Below are 13,970 nucleotides of genomic sequence, written 5' to 3'. Positions count from 1 at the left end.
CACAAATGATTTCCACCCAAAAAATTTTTATTCATTTAGTATATAGATAGGTTGGACTAGGAAGAAATGGTGCTTGATGAGCTCTATGATCTGCTCTTTTCCTTTGAGTCTAAGTAGTAGAGAAACAATATCTACTATCTCTCTCTTCAAATTTTGTTCTAAATAAGGTCTTGGGAATTTTATTGTTCTTTGAGAGAGTAGTTTAGAACCATGTTGTTTGCATGTCTTCCTATCTAAGGGTCTTCTTCTCATTGAACATAGACATAAGAGAGATGAAGTCAATATTATAGTACTCTTCTTTCAAAGGAATTCTAAATGTGGACCACATTAGTGCCTTATTGATTGAGATAAGAATAGATTGGTCAGGAACCAAAATCTTCCTTTTTCCAAGTTATATTTGTTGATAGATTCCCTCTTAAGCTCTGGTGCATGTACTACCATTGTAAAACTAGGTACCTCAACCAGTTTTCTCTTTTTAATCTTTTTAGAGATTGAGTGAATAGGTTGAGAATTGAGTCTCCCATGGAGATCACCAAAATTGTAGAATTTAAATGATGTATCTGTTAACTCCCTCAACTCACTTTTTGGCATATTAAATTACCATAACCAGAAGCTCTGATTATCATTTTCTATGATTGTTAGGATTTAATTCTTGATAAATGGTCATTTTAAAATACTTGGGGAAATCAATTTCTAGAAATTCTGATTAAATACGTATAGGAATCTAAACGTTGGGACCATAGGAACAAAGTTTAGCTCGGCCAATGATAATAAAAATAGGATTTGAATTTAATTCTATGATCAATGGCTCCTTAAAGTTTCCCTTCACTTGTACATTAAAAAATAAAATTCCTAGAATATTTATTACTTTACTTAGAGTAAAGTCATAGTACCAAAACTTACTTAACAAACAAGTATTTAAGTTTCTTAGAAAGTGCCTTATTTCACTTTGGAATCTAGAATGTGGAAAGACTTAATAATATTAGTATATGTGGGGGCAGGAGAGAAAATTATCTTTTTCGCAAAAAAAAATTCCTTCCATTTGGAATTGCAATGCAAGAAGTGATCCTTTGATAGCTTGTGCACTTGATTTTTGCACTTTCCACCCTAAGCATTTAGCACTTACATTTTATTAGTTTGGGGCCACATCTTCACCATTTTCATTTCCTTGGGTATCTTTCAATCATCTCTGAAGAATATTTTCACTTTGAATTTTCTTGTGTTTCTATTTTTAAAGCCTTTAGAGAAGTAACCTTTTTTGTTACATGGAGATGAAGAACACCTCTTTCAACAACATTTCCTGGAATGAAGTAAAGTAGACAACATTCATTCCTTTATATCAATTTGATGACACCAAAGCTAGATTTCATGTATTCCCCCCACAAAATAGGTCTTTTAAAATTATCCTTATACTCCTTGGATGCAAAATAACTTAGATTTGGGATAATTCATGGTAACTCAAAAAATAGAATAAAACATTGTTGCTTTCATTAGTGTGTAGCTAAAGGCCCAAAGACTCATTCTTCCTTCCGTGAGTAGAATCTACCCTTGCAACATGAATGAGCTTCTTCTTATCTTCAATTTTCAGCCTCATGGGCATTTTCAACATGAAATAATCATGTACATAACTTTTTAATCACTCTCATAGATTCAACCTTCAGAAAAACAATTAATTAAGTTCACCAAAGATGAAAAATAGTTCAACTATAGATAATTAACCATGCACAACCTTCCTCTCATCAAGAATATTCCCTATTTTATCCCATCCATGCCTAGATCACCTATACCCTTTGCACACCAGAAAACAAAAAACCCACATAGAATGATAGGTAAAGGGAATGCAAGGATACCCAAAAAATATAGAAAGTAAGGTACTTGGGAAAGATGGGAAGTAAGTAACCTAAAGGATACTTAGGCATCACACATGAATATAAACTTACTGAATTACCAATGATTATAATTTTTACAAGGGTAGGACTAAAACTTGGCAACATATAGAGATACTATTTCATTTGGTAGCCCATTCTATGAAAATTGATCAGTCTTGCACCTTATCTCAGCTAGATATCTAGATGCACAAAAAAGGAAGGAAAGAGATAAGAGGTGAACCTATCAAGAAGAAAAATCACAACATGAATACCAAGATGATGAACCTTATGGAAATCATATACCTTCATGCACTCATTATTGTTTTGGATGCTAGGGAGACCGAAACACAAGTTGTGAGTAGCCAAGGCATAAATTAGATAGGAGGACATGTAAATTTTCTTTAGTCCTCTAAAAAAATTCCTTCATGAGGAAAAATCATTAGAAATGATCTAAACCTATCCAATTTGCATATGTTCAGCACAAATAACTTGCACTAGGAAGAAATGGTGCTCAATGAGCTCTATAATCTCCTCTTTTCCTCTAACTCTAGGTAATAGAACAAGAATATCTACTATCACTATCTTTAAATTTGTATCGAATAGGCTCATGGGCATTTTGTTGCTCTTTGAGTGACTAGTTTGGAACGATTTCCTCTACATGTTTTCCTATCTAAGGGTCTTCTTCTCATTGAACATAGACATAGAAGAGGTGAAGTCAATATTACAGTACTCTTCTTTCATAGGAATGCCAAATGTGGACTACATTAGTGCCTTGTTGGTCAAGATAAGAATAGACTAGTTGAGAAACAAAATTTTCTTTATTTCCAACTCAACTTTGTTAATAGATTCCCTCATAAGCTCTTGTGCATGTACTACCATTGTAAAACTAGATACCTCAACCAGTCTACTCTCTTTAACCTTTTGAGTGATTGGTTGAATAGGTTGAGAATTGAGTCACCTATGGTGATCATAAAAATTATAGAATTTAAATGATGTATCCATTAACTCCCTCAACTCACTTTATAGGCCTATCAACTTATCATAACTAGCAACTCTGATTTCCATTTTCTGTAATTACATAAGATGTAGTTCTTGATAACTAGTCATTTCAAATTACTTGGGGAACTCAATTTCTAGCAATTTTGGTTAAATACGTATAGGAATCTAAATGTTGGTGCGACATGAACAAAATTAAGTTTGGCCAACAATAATAAAGGTAGGATTTGAATTTAATTCCATGATCAATGACTCTTAAAAATTTTGTTTACTTGCACATAAAAACTTAAATTCTTGAAAGCTCTATTACTTTACTTAGAGTAAAGTCATATTACCAAAAAAGAAAAAACAAACAAGTGCTTAAGTTTATCAAGAAGTGCCTTATTTGGCTTTAGAATCTAAAATGCAGAAAGACTTAATAATTTTAGCATATGTAGGGGAGAGAGAGAAATCTATCATTTTTGGAAGCTTGTTTTCCTCCCGTTTGTAATCATAGCATGAGAAATGATCCTTTGATAGCTTTCACACATGATTTTTTCACTTTCTTCCTTAAGCATTTAGCACTTACTCTTTATTAATTTGGGGCCACATATTTACAATTTTCCTTCCCTAAAGTATCTTCCAACCATATCAAAAGAATATTCACAATTGAAATTTTCTTGTGTTTCTATTTTTAAATCATTTAGAGAAGTAGTCTTTTTTGTTACATGGAGATGAAAATCCCCTCTTTCAACAATATTTCCCTGAATGAAATAAAGTAGACAACAATAATTCCTTTATCTTAATATGATGGCATAAAAGATGGATCTCGAGCATGCCCCTAAAAGACTAGTTCTTTTAACATGATGCTTCTATTGCTTGGATGCAAAATTCCTTAGATTTGGCATGATTCATGTTAACTCCACAAACATAACAAAACATTGTTGATTTCGTTAGTGTGCAATGGAAAACCTAGAGACCTATTCTTCCTTCTATAAGTAGAATCTACCCCTATAACATGAATGAGCTTCTTCCTAGCTTCAATTCATAGCCTTGTGGGCCTTTACACCATGACATAATCATTTACACAACTTTTTAGTCACTATCATGGATTCAACATTTAGGTAAACACATAATTATGTTCACCAAAGATGAAAACTAGTTCAATTGCATGAAATCTAGAGGAAAAAACATGCTAAGGAAAAATAATAGATAGTTAACCATGGGCAACCTTCCTCTCATTATGAATATTCCAAACCATATTCTATCCATGCCTAGATCACCTCTACCTTTTGCACACCGAAAAAATAGAAAGGCTACATAGAATGATGGGTAAAGGGAATGCAAGGATACCCAAAAAAAAAAAAAAAAGGTACTTGGGAAAGATGAGAAGTGAGTAACCTAAAGGATAATTAGACATTACATATGAATACAAACTTACTTAATTACCAATGATTTTATGTTTTACAAGGGTGGGAATAAAACTTGGCAACACATAGAGATACTATTTCATTTGGTAGCCCCTCCAATGAAAATTGATCAGTCTCACACCTTATCTCAAGTAGATATTTGGATGCACACCAAAGGGTGGAAAGAGATAAGAGGAAAAGCTATAAAGAAGAAAAATCATAACATAAAGACCAATATGATAAAGCATATGGAACTCATGTGAATGCAACATACACTAATGACTTGTTTAGAGATTCAAGACCAAGTTTAGTGCTCAAAACAACTTCAAGATACATGAATGAAAGATTTAAGAAAATTGAGCATGAAAAGAATGTCTTGCTCGACCAAAAATATGAAAAGGAGGAGCTATTGAGAATCCTAGAGTTGGAGAGGAAAACCTTGTTGGAGATAGAAGGGAAAGCCTATCAAGAGAAGCAAGATAGACTCTTGGCTCAACAACTTAATGATCAGTTTAACAACATGTGTATTGGTGGTGGAAACAACTCTCCTTTGTCTACTCCTTCTAAGACTCCATGAAGTGGAAGATGTTCAAGAAAAACTTCATGATTTCCTAGTGCTAAAGGAAGCAGGGCTTCAAGAAATGATCATTATAGGAGATGAACACCTCTTAGGAATTCATGACAACCTTCACAACATGCTCATCATGATTCACAATATGGGGGTAGTAGGTCAAGTTTTGATCTAAACTCCCAAAACTTCATGGAGTTACAACAAGAACCACTCTTCAAGAAGTATGTGGAGAGATAGAGAAAAATATAGATAGCATACTAGAGAATTTAATCAACAAGGGTGCTATAGTCCCCTACAACTTTGATGTGGACAAGAAGATTGTGAAGCAAGGACAATCTCAATAAGAAGTGATCAAAAAGATTACTAATACCTTTGTGATGGCATTATACCTAAAACCTTTAACCAATATAGATGTAGAAACCTTACCTAAAATGTCGCTCACCATTCCTTTATCTCTAGTGATTTTAATAGGAGGGGTTTATGTGGAACACTTATTAGATGCTTAGAAAAGGATGAATCCCACCAAGCATTAGTTGACATCCATGAGGGCATCTGTGGGGGACATTTTAATGGTCTTTCCATGGCATGAAGGTTTCTTAAGGAGGGGTAATATCAGCCTACAATGTAGATTTATTTCATATCTTTTGTAAAGTCATGTTAATGGTGTCAAAAATATTGTAACTTGATACATGCTCCAGGTAGAAAGATCATTACTTCTATATCTCATTGGCCATTTCAGCATTGGGCCTTTGATCTTGTTGGTCAAATTCATCCAAACTCATCATGTGGGCACAAGTTTATTATTGTTGCTATTGATTACTTCACTAAATCTATAGAAGATGTCACACTTTCTTTTTCCTTGGGCAAGATAACATCTCTATTCATTCTAAGCCATATCATCTATTGATATGGAGTGCCTTCTAAGATTATCACTAACAATCGAGGAAAGTTCAAAAATAAAGACCTTAAACGACTCTACAATAAATTCAAGATTAAACAACATTTGTCTGCCATTTACTTCTTGCATGGAAATTGACAAGCAAAGGTATCAAAAAAAACCATTCTTAAAATCCTACATAGAATATCTTGTAAGAGTGGTAGAGATAAGCACTTATAGATAAATTTGTCTTTGTAGGCTTCTAGAAGAAGTATTCATACTCATAATGGGGCTACTTCATTCACCCTTACATATGTCACTGAAGCATTATTACCTTTAGAGTTTGAGATTCCTTTGCTTTGAGTTCCTTTCAAAGGTCTAGCTATAGATGAAGAATACCATTCCATGAGACTTCAATAGTTAGAACTCCTAGATTAGAAACGTCAAGAATCATTTCAGAATATGAGGGTTTATCAAAAGTGCATGTCCAAAGCCTTCAACAAAATGGTTTACTCTAGAGAATTGCAAGTGGGAGATCTTTTCGTACATTAATATCCTAAGAATAAACAAAATAGAGATCAAAAGGGAAAATTTGAACCTAAGTGGCTTGAACCTTACATTATTACAAAGGTTTTGGATTAGGTATTTTTTTACTGTCTACAATAGTAGGAGAGAATCTCCTCAATCCTATCAATATCTTGCACCTAAAGAAGTTCTATCCATGATGCCTATTCTTCTTGGGGGCATTCTTCATACATACTTATTGATCCTAAGAGTTTTTTTATTTTAAAATTGATATATTGTCCAAAATTCTAAAAATCAGAAAATGTCCTCAAAAAATGATCATGTTAGTGAAAACCTAGTAATAGGCACTTTGATGTATCTCCAAAAGAATTATATATTCCAAAAAAATAAATTGAAAAAGAAAAAAAGAAAAAGAAATTGCAATCAAATCTAAGTGGTGAAAACCTAGAAATAGACACTACTTGAGGCCTTTGCACCATTTTTTTTAGTATGTATCCTCAACACTTAGCCTTTCTCTTTCATGCCTTGTCCTTGATTCCTTGGTTAGGAATTTTTTGTTATCTTTTTCTAGGTGGGATAACTATGTTAGCTTTGGTCTCTTAGATGTGTTAGTCTTTAGGAAACTTCACAAATAGTGTTTTTTTTTAACACCACCACAACTATATTTTTCAATACAACCCCTGGCATCAAGTGTTTTTCAACTTTTATCAGGTTACTCTTACCAATTTTTGTCTTCTGATCTTACCTACTTGCAAGCATTTGATCCTTATCCTTGAAACTTAGTATCAGTTAACACACTTAAGCTTTCAAGCACAACACTTAATGCTTGAGATATGTCAGAACGTTTTCTTTGTGTGTTAACTATTACTAATTTTCATTGAGTGTCCTTGTCTAATAAGTCTCCCAAGTATGCATAGCTAGAGAACTTGGGACATGGGGCATATTTTTTATTTTTATTTCTAATTGTGGGTGTGGTCTTGAAACTCTAGAGTTTGTCTTGTTGTCCCCTTCAAACACTTAGGAGATTTTTAATTCAAATAAATTTTCTTGTCCAAACTATTGGCATGGTTTTTCACCAGTTATATATTGTTGCATCCAATAGTAAAAAACCCTAAATTTGTGTTTAAAAAATCTTGAAATTAGGTCAAGACCTTGGGTAAGAATTTATTGAAAACTCTAAAACCTTTGTTTGTATTTCCCTAACCCTTGAAATTTTGAAAAGATTATATTTCAAATAAAATTTTGCAGGATAAGATTGCCCTATGTTTTATTTTTTGCAAGAGATTACTTTATTATATTTTTGTGAAACCAATTCTTTTTAAGCTTGCCTCTAACCAAAATTATATTTCCTAAAGGTTTGTTAACCTTTTTTACTATGGTAATCTATTTTTCTTGACCATTGATCAAAGTAAGATCTATAGTTAGTGCATCACCACAATGGAGAAAAGCAAGGTTTTTAGCCGAAGTGGGTAAGCGTCTGTGTGCCACGTTGCCCTTGTCGATAGTGGATACTTAATGCACTATAAGGACCAAAGTTCATTAGAATCTATTATTTCTTTTCTAGAGTTTGTTAGAATCTATTAGTACATATTCCAATTTCTTGCGACATTATTGGCCAGCTCATTTAATAAAGTTGCTTTGCATTCATGATTTTATTACATTATTGATCAAAGTAAAATCGATGGATTACGCTTGCTCGCTATGAGAAGATGCTTGATAGTTACATATTGTGGGGAAGTGTGAGTAGAATGCATGGCACATGGTGATGTCATGGATCCACTTTTCTCAAAGGCATTATTGAGCTTTCTATCGTGACAGTTGTCAGACATGTAGGTGCATAAAGGAAGTTTTTATTGCCTAGTCTTGCTGACTAGGTCCTATAGGGACATGATCTTATTTCACCATTGATAAAAAGTGAGATTTATAGAGAGTGCATGACCACATTGAGAAAATGCATGAACTTTAAGCATTGCGGGCAAGCACCTATGCATTGCATGGCATAGTGGGACCAACTATTAAGGAGGATGTTGAGTCATGGCAAGTTGTAAAGTTTTGATGAGTTAGAGCACATTAATTGGTGAAGAATGACATGTATATGGTAGGTCATAAATGATTATGTCATTGGGCTTGCTTGTCAAATAATTTTATTAGTAAAGTGTTGCATTTTCTTTGATTGTTGATCTTGGTAAGATCAACGACCAGTGCTTCACCACTATGAGAAGATGCCGATAAATTACCTAAAGCAGGGAAACACTTATTTGAAATGTGGCTAAGACTTTAAAGCTTTAAAAAGGTATTTTCTTCTTTACAACAAGACCATTAGATGTTGCGAGATCAATAGATGAAAGTCAATCTTGAAGTACAATATGAAAATTAATGGCTAACGAACATAAATGTTCACAGAACTCTTTTGTGTGATATTAATACTACAGTATAATTCACAAAGTTTTCCATTATTCAAACACATAATCATAAATTTCTCAAGAGAAAAAGGGCTTTCAGAGCTAGGGCACCAATTTTAAAGGATTTTTTAGCAATCTACAGAGAAAATTCTCAATGAAAAGGAAAGAAAAATCAGTAGGTAAGTAGTCTACAACTCTAGGAAAGTTGAAAATATACAATTGTGCTAAGAAGCTGTTAGAATGCCTCCCCAAAAAGAAATTTTTGGCCAGAAGGACTACATGAAAATGGTTGTTCATGATGATTTTTTGGAACAATTTCATTTATCTATAAATGAAATAACAAGGGGAAGAGAGCTTATTCCAAAATGTCCTAGGTTGGTTGTGGGTAAGGGTTTTTATGATAGAGCCAATTGGATAAGAGATGCACAGGTTTTTGTAGGAGGTTTGGACTTGCTTCAAAAATGTTTTGCTGAGTGCAACCTGGACATCCCTTTGAGTAATGTTTGGGAACTTGATATTGGTAAATTAGTGGTTCTTGGGGTTTTCTTTGATAGTGATCTATTGTCTGATATGGAAAAAAAGTATGAACACATCACAAGAATTGTAAAGAATCATGATGGAGATAATCTCTTTAGGGATTCACCTACCCTAATTAGTGAAATGTTTAAGCTTAACCCCAACTAGGTAATCCATGAGAAAATTGACATGGATGAATTCTAGGTGAGATATGATGCACAAAGGGCATATTTGAGAGTAGGGCCATTCCAACAACATTTTGTTAAGATTGGGTCGCTACCCTTGGTTACATTAAGTACCCCTGAACCATTGATGAAGAAATATTTTATCCCTAGAGCCCAAGCCCTATATTTCACCCTTTTAAAAATAGTTGGGATGGATGAGTAGGATTACATCCAAGGCTATATTGTTCTTATTATGGTTCAAATATTGCAGTTTGGAATGAGCACCATTCTTGATTTTTCCATTTACCTTGTAGAAGAAATTCATAATGGTTTGGAGGGAATATCTCAATGCAAGGTAAATAGACCTTTTTGTTGGTACTCCATGTTGATGCACATATGTCTCTATAAGGGAGTTACCTTTTTCTCTAAGGGAATGGAGCTGGAGTTAGAAAATGATGGTGAGAAGCTAGCAGTCTAGCTATGGAGTGCTAACATGACTTGGGAAGCTCGAGATTCTAGCTATGTCAAATTTGACCAATATTATGCATCTAGGCTTAGATTGCTTCTGAATGGTGATAGTTCAAGATTTCCACAGCCTCTATTATAATTAATTAGATCTAAGGACCATGCTAAAGGGCTTTTGGTCAGTCATAACTATGGGGATATAATCCCATATAGTGTTTCTATAGTGATTAGAGTTAATGGATTTTTTGGAAAACCTCATGTTTTACCTTATCATGTGCCTCTGAAGATAGGAATTACAGAGCTGCTATGGCAGATTGGAACAATCAAAGAAAGGGATTTAATGGGAAAATGTAAATGCACATTCTTTCCTATTGTAACTATGGCTCATGATTTTTTCTTTGTGAGAAAAGGATGGAGAAATCTTAGTTTATTTTTGAATAGATATAATATGGCAGAATCTCATGTGAGATATATTGATCTAGAAGGATTCTATAACCTCCAAAGGGAGAGGAAAAAAGCCCAAGTTATTACACAACATGTATACTTCCCTGAAGATATTATTAGAAATATATTTTCATTCCAGGAATAGGAAGTTAGAAAAGAAAAATGGATAGTTTTCAGTAAGGTCTTAGAATTCATTAATTCTCTTGACCTTGAGTATAATCCTTTGAAAGATAATAAGTATTGGGGAGCTAGAATGCATGTATTAATGAATAATTTTTTTGAAATAATGCAAACTATGAATGAGAAGAAGGCTACTTTTGCTAAAGAATACCCTGATAAAGTAGCAGAGGTAGAGAGAATAATAAATAGTAGAGTAATAGTTGCTCTAGGCTAGTAAACCTTACAAATGAGGGCATGATATGTTGTGATTCAAAATATACAGCATGTTCCCCCTCACATAAGGCCTAGACTAGAAAGTCCATCAGCCATAGTGCACCCAAAAGACAAAAAACATAACAGGGATCCTCTTCTCATGTGGACGAGTATTCACCAACTCAGTCCTCACTCCAAATAGAAGATGAAGCATCTTTAAGAGAGAAATTAAGACAAATGGGTGGGGAAGGAGATATGGTTGTTACTACTATGATGCAAAAGAATCCTATGTTTCCTTATAATCTTGCACTTTTTTTCAGTGTCCAGTTGATGCCGAGTTGCTAGTTTCTAGTTGATGCCAAGTTGCCAGTTTCTAGTTGATGTCGAGTGGCAGTTTCCAGTTGATGCTAAGTTGCCAATTTCTAGTTGATTTTGAGTTGCCAGTTTCCAGTTGATACTAAGTGCTAGTTTCCATTTGATGTTAAGTGCCAGATTCCAATTGATACTGAGTCACTAGTTGCTATTGAATCCCATTTTTCCAGTATGTACTAAGTTATCTAGTGTGTGCTAAGTTGTTTGTGTTTTTGATTCATAGTGGGAGCCAACTTGTGTATTTAATTTCATTCATGAATTTAATGATTGGATCTTGTTTAGGGATGAGTGTTGACCATTTTGAGGTCGGCCTTTCTATTATGTAATATTCTAGAATATTTTGTAAGCCATTTTGGAAAGTATAAATAGAGTGCTTAGGCTTAGATTATGGGGTAAAACTTAGAGAGGATCAAGTAGAAGATGCGAAATTAAAGTTGGACCATGGTCTGGATTTGAAGGTATTTATAATTGGCCATAACACGGAAGGCCTTATAGCTGGGCATTATTGTGGAGATTTTCATGAATCAATAAGAGTATTTCTCTCTTCTTCCTCCATTGGTTATTGTTCCTTGTGTTTGCTTTCATTGTGTTAACTCTTGCAGGTTTTTTTGGATAGCTGGGTGAGCCCTAGGCCCTAGTTATTCCTTCCTTTTGCCTACATCATACTGCTGACTTGGTAAGAGGAGTGCCTCAAGAGCTTCCTATGCCCTCCTTTGACCTCACTATTAATGATTATAGAGGTAGGGAAATTGATACTATTTTTCATGTCCCCTTTTCAAATAATTAAAAAATAATAATCTTTGCTAAGGCAGGCAGGCCCAAGAAAGTGAAGTTTCAGAAAAAGGGGGTTAATCTTTGGAAATCGTTGGACTAATAAATGAAAATTATTATTAAAATATGTTTCATTAACCTATCTTGGACGTGATTTATGGTTATGCCCTCTTTTAAGGGGTTTGGAGGCATTTTGGGCTGATGGGGAGAACTTGATTTTTGCTCATTCTTTGTTATTCTTCAGAGGCTGCCAAACCTGTGGAGAAGGAGACCCAAGAACGGGAGTTTGCAAGTTTCCAGGGAGACCCAAGAATGGGAGTTTGCAGGTTTCTAGGAAGGCTAAGGATGGAAGTTTTAAGCCATTCCATTTGCATGCTCATACAGAGTTTGCCTTTGTGCTGAACAGTGAAGATTTGTGGGTTTTTGGGTGTGTTTTTTGCATGAGTTTGGTGTTTTCAGTTGAGCATTTCATATCAGTTTTGGTTGCTTCTGTATTTCAGACTTTAAGCTATTAAAATAGATCTGAATATATGTATTGGGATGTGATTAAACTTCTAAAATAGTTTATTAGTGTTTTTGTAGTGTTTCCGGGCATTTTTGTGTTAATTTTAGAAGTCCGATGAGCATAGTTTTTGTCCTACATTTGTGAGCTGTTGTGTAAAGGCTATATAGATATGGAAATGCCATTTTTTAGGCTTTTATGCTGCTGAAATTTCTGTAAAAAATGTCCATTTTCAGATTTATTAATAATAGGTGAAGCTGTGAAGCTTTTGGCACCATTTCTGGCATACCCGATTTGGGGTTTCTTGAGAAATTTGGAGGATCTTTGTGATATTAGTTGTTTGATCTTAAAGATATGATTTGAGGATTGAAATGCCATGAAAAATCAGAAAAGGGAAATTTCAATGGTATTAGAGCCATGATCTTTCCAGCCTAAGGGTTTGTAGAAGTTTGCATGTCAGTTTTGACAACTACCCAGATCTTGCATTTTAGTTTTGAGAACTACCCAAATCTTGAATGCCATAATTTATAGTTGCATGTTGCTTCTAATCAACTACATGTAAAAATTTATGGTTGCATGATACTTCTAATCATTTGCATGTTAGTTCTTGGTGAATTTGGTGGTTGTAGAAGTTTGCATGTTAGTTTTGACAACTACCCAGATCTTGCATGTCATAATTTATGATTGAATGTTGCTTCTAATCAGCCGCATGTCAAAATTTATGGTTGCATGCTACTTCTATTTATTTGCATGTTATTTCTTGGTGAATTTGGTTGTTGCATGTTGCTTCTAATCAGTTGCATGTCAAAATCTATGTTTGCATGCTACTTCTAATCATTTTCATGTTAGTTCTTGGTGTTTGAAGAAGTTATATCCTATTGGGGTTACACTCTACTTTATCTAGAATGGAAAGGTATAGTACAGAGTCTCAGAGGACACGATCTTGGACAATTGATATCCAGAGTCAAAACAGTAGAAAGGATGGTTATTTAGACATTTGAGATAAACTTATGAAAATAAGCAATGACATGTCTGAACAGTTGGTTGAGCACCATCGTATAATGAATGACATGTTGTCTAACCCAGCTAAGGTGGATAAGTTGACTGGATTTCTATTTAGCAAATTTTCTCATAGGACAGATGCCACAATTCCCAAGAACTTGCATGAGGAGTTTGAGAAACTAGCTGATAGCCAGGTAGAGATCTCTGATTCTACTCTTCCATAGGAGGTGGTGGGAAAGGATATTACACAGTTTGATAGTAATGGTCAGCTTGATACTCAAATTGAGACAATTGTTTACAGGTCGTCAAAGGGTGATGCCACAGGTATTCAGGATGGTATAGTTACAACAGGCAGTGACTACAGTGTAGTGGGTTCAGATGATGATTATGAGGATGTTGTTGTGCAAGATGGTGAGATACTTGGTAAAGATGAGCAGACATTGAGCATTAATGACTTTGCTGAGAAAGAGTACCAGGCACAGTTAGATGCTTCATCACATGAGGTTGAGGCTGATAGTATTTCACATGATTTGTCCAGCTAGCTGAAGGTGAACAAAGATAGTATTGTGACTTCATTATCTCATCATGATAGGTATGTGGAGTTAGCTGGTATTGGTCATATTACTCAAGTGAGGAGTTTTCTTGAGTTACCAGTTGATTCTAGTTTACGGATATGGACTCAGGATTATTATATAGGCATTTGGGATTCTTTTGACTGGAGATCTTTAACACTTT

Source organism: Cupressus sempervirens, chromosome 7 (assembly GCF_028749045.1).
Source record: "Cupressus sempervirens isolate cs-2001-9-10 chromosome 7, ASM2874904v1, whole genome shotgun sequence".
In the NCBI taxonomy this organism is placed as follows: Eukaryota; Viridiplantae; Streptophyta; class Pinopsida; order Cupressales; family Cupressaceae; genus Cupressus; species Cupressus sempervirens.
Note: the sequence above shows the minus strand (reverse complement) of the source record.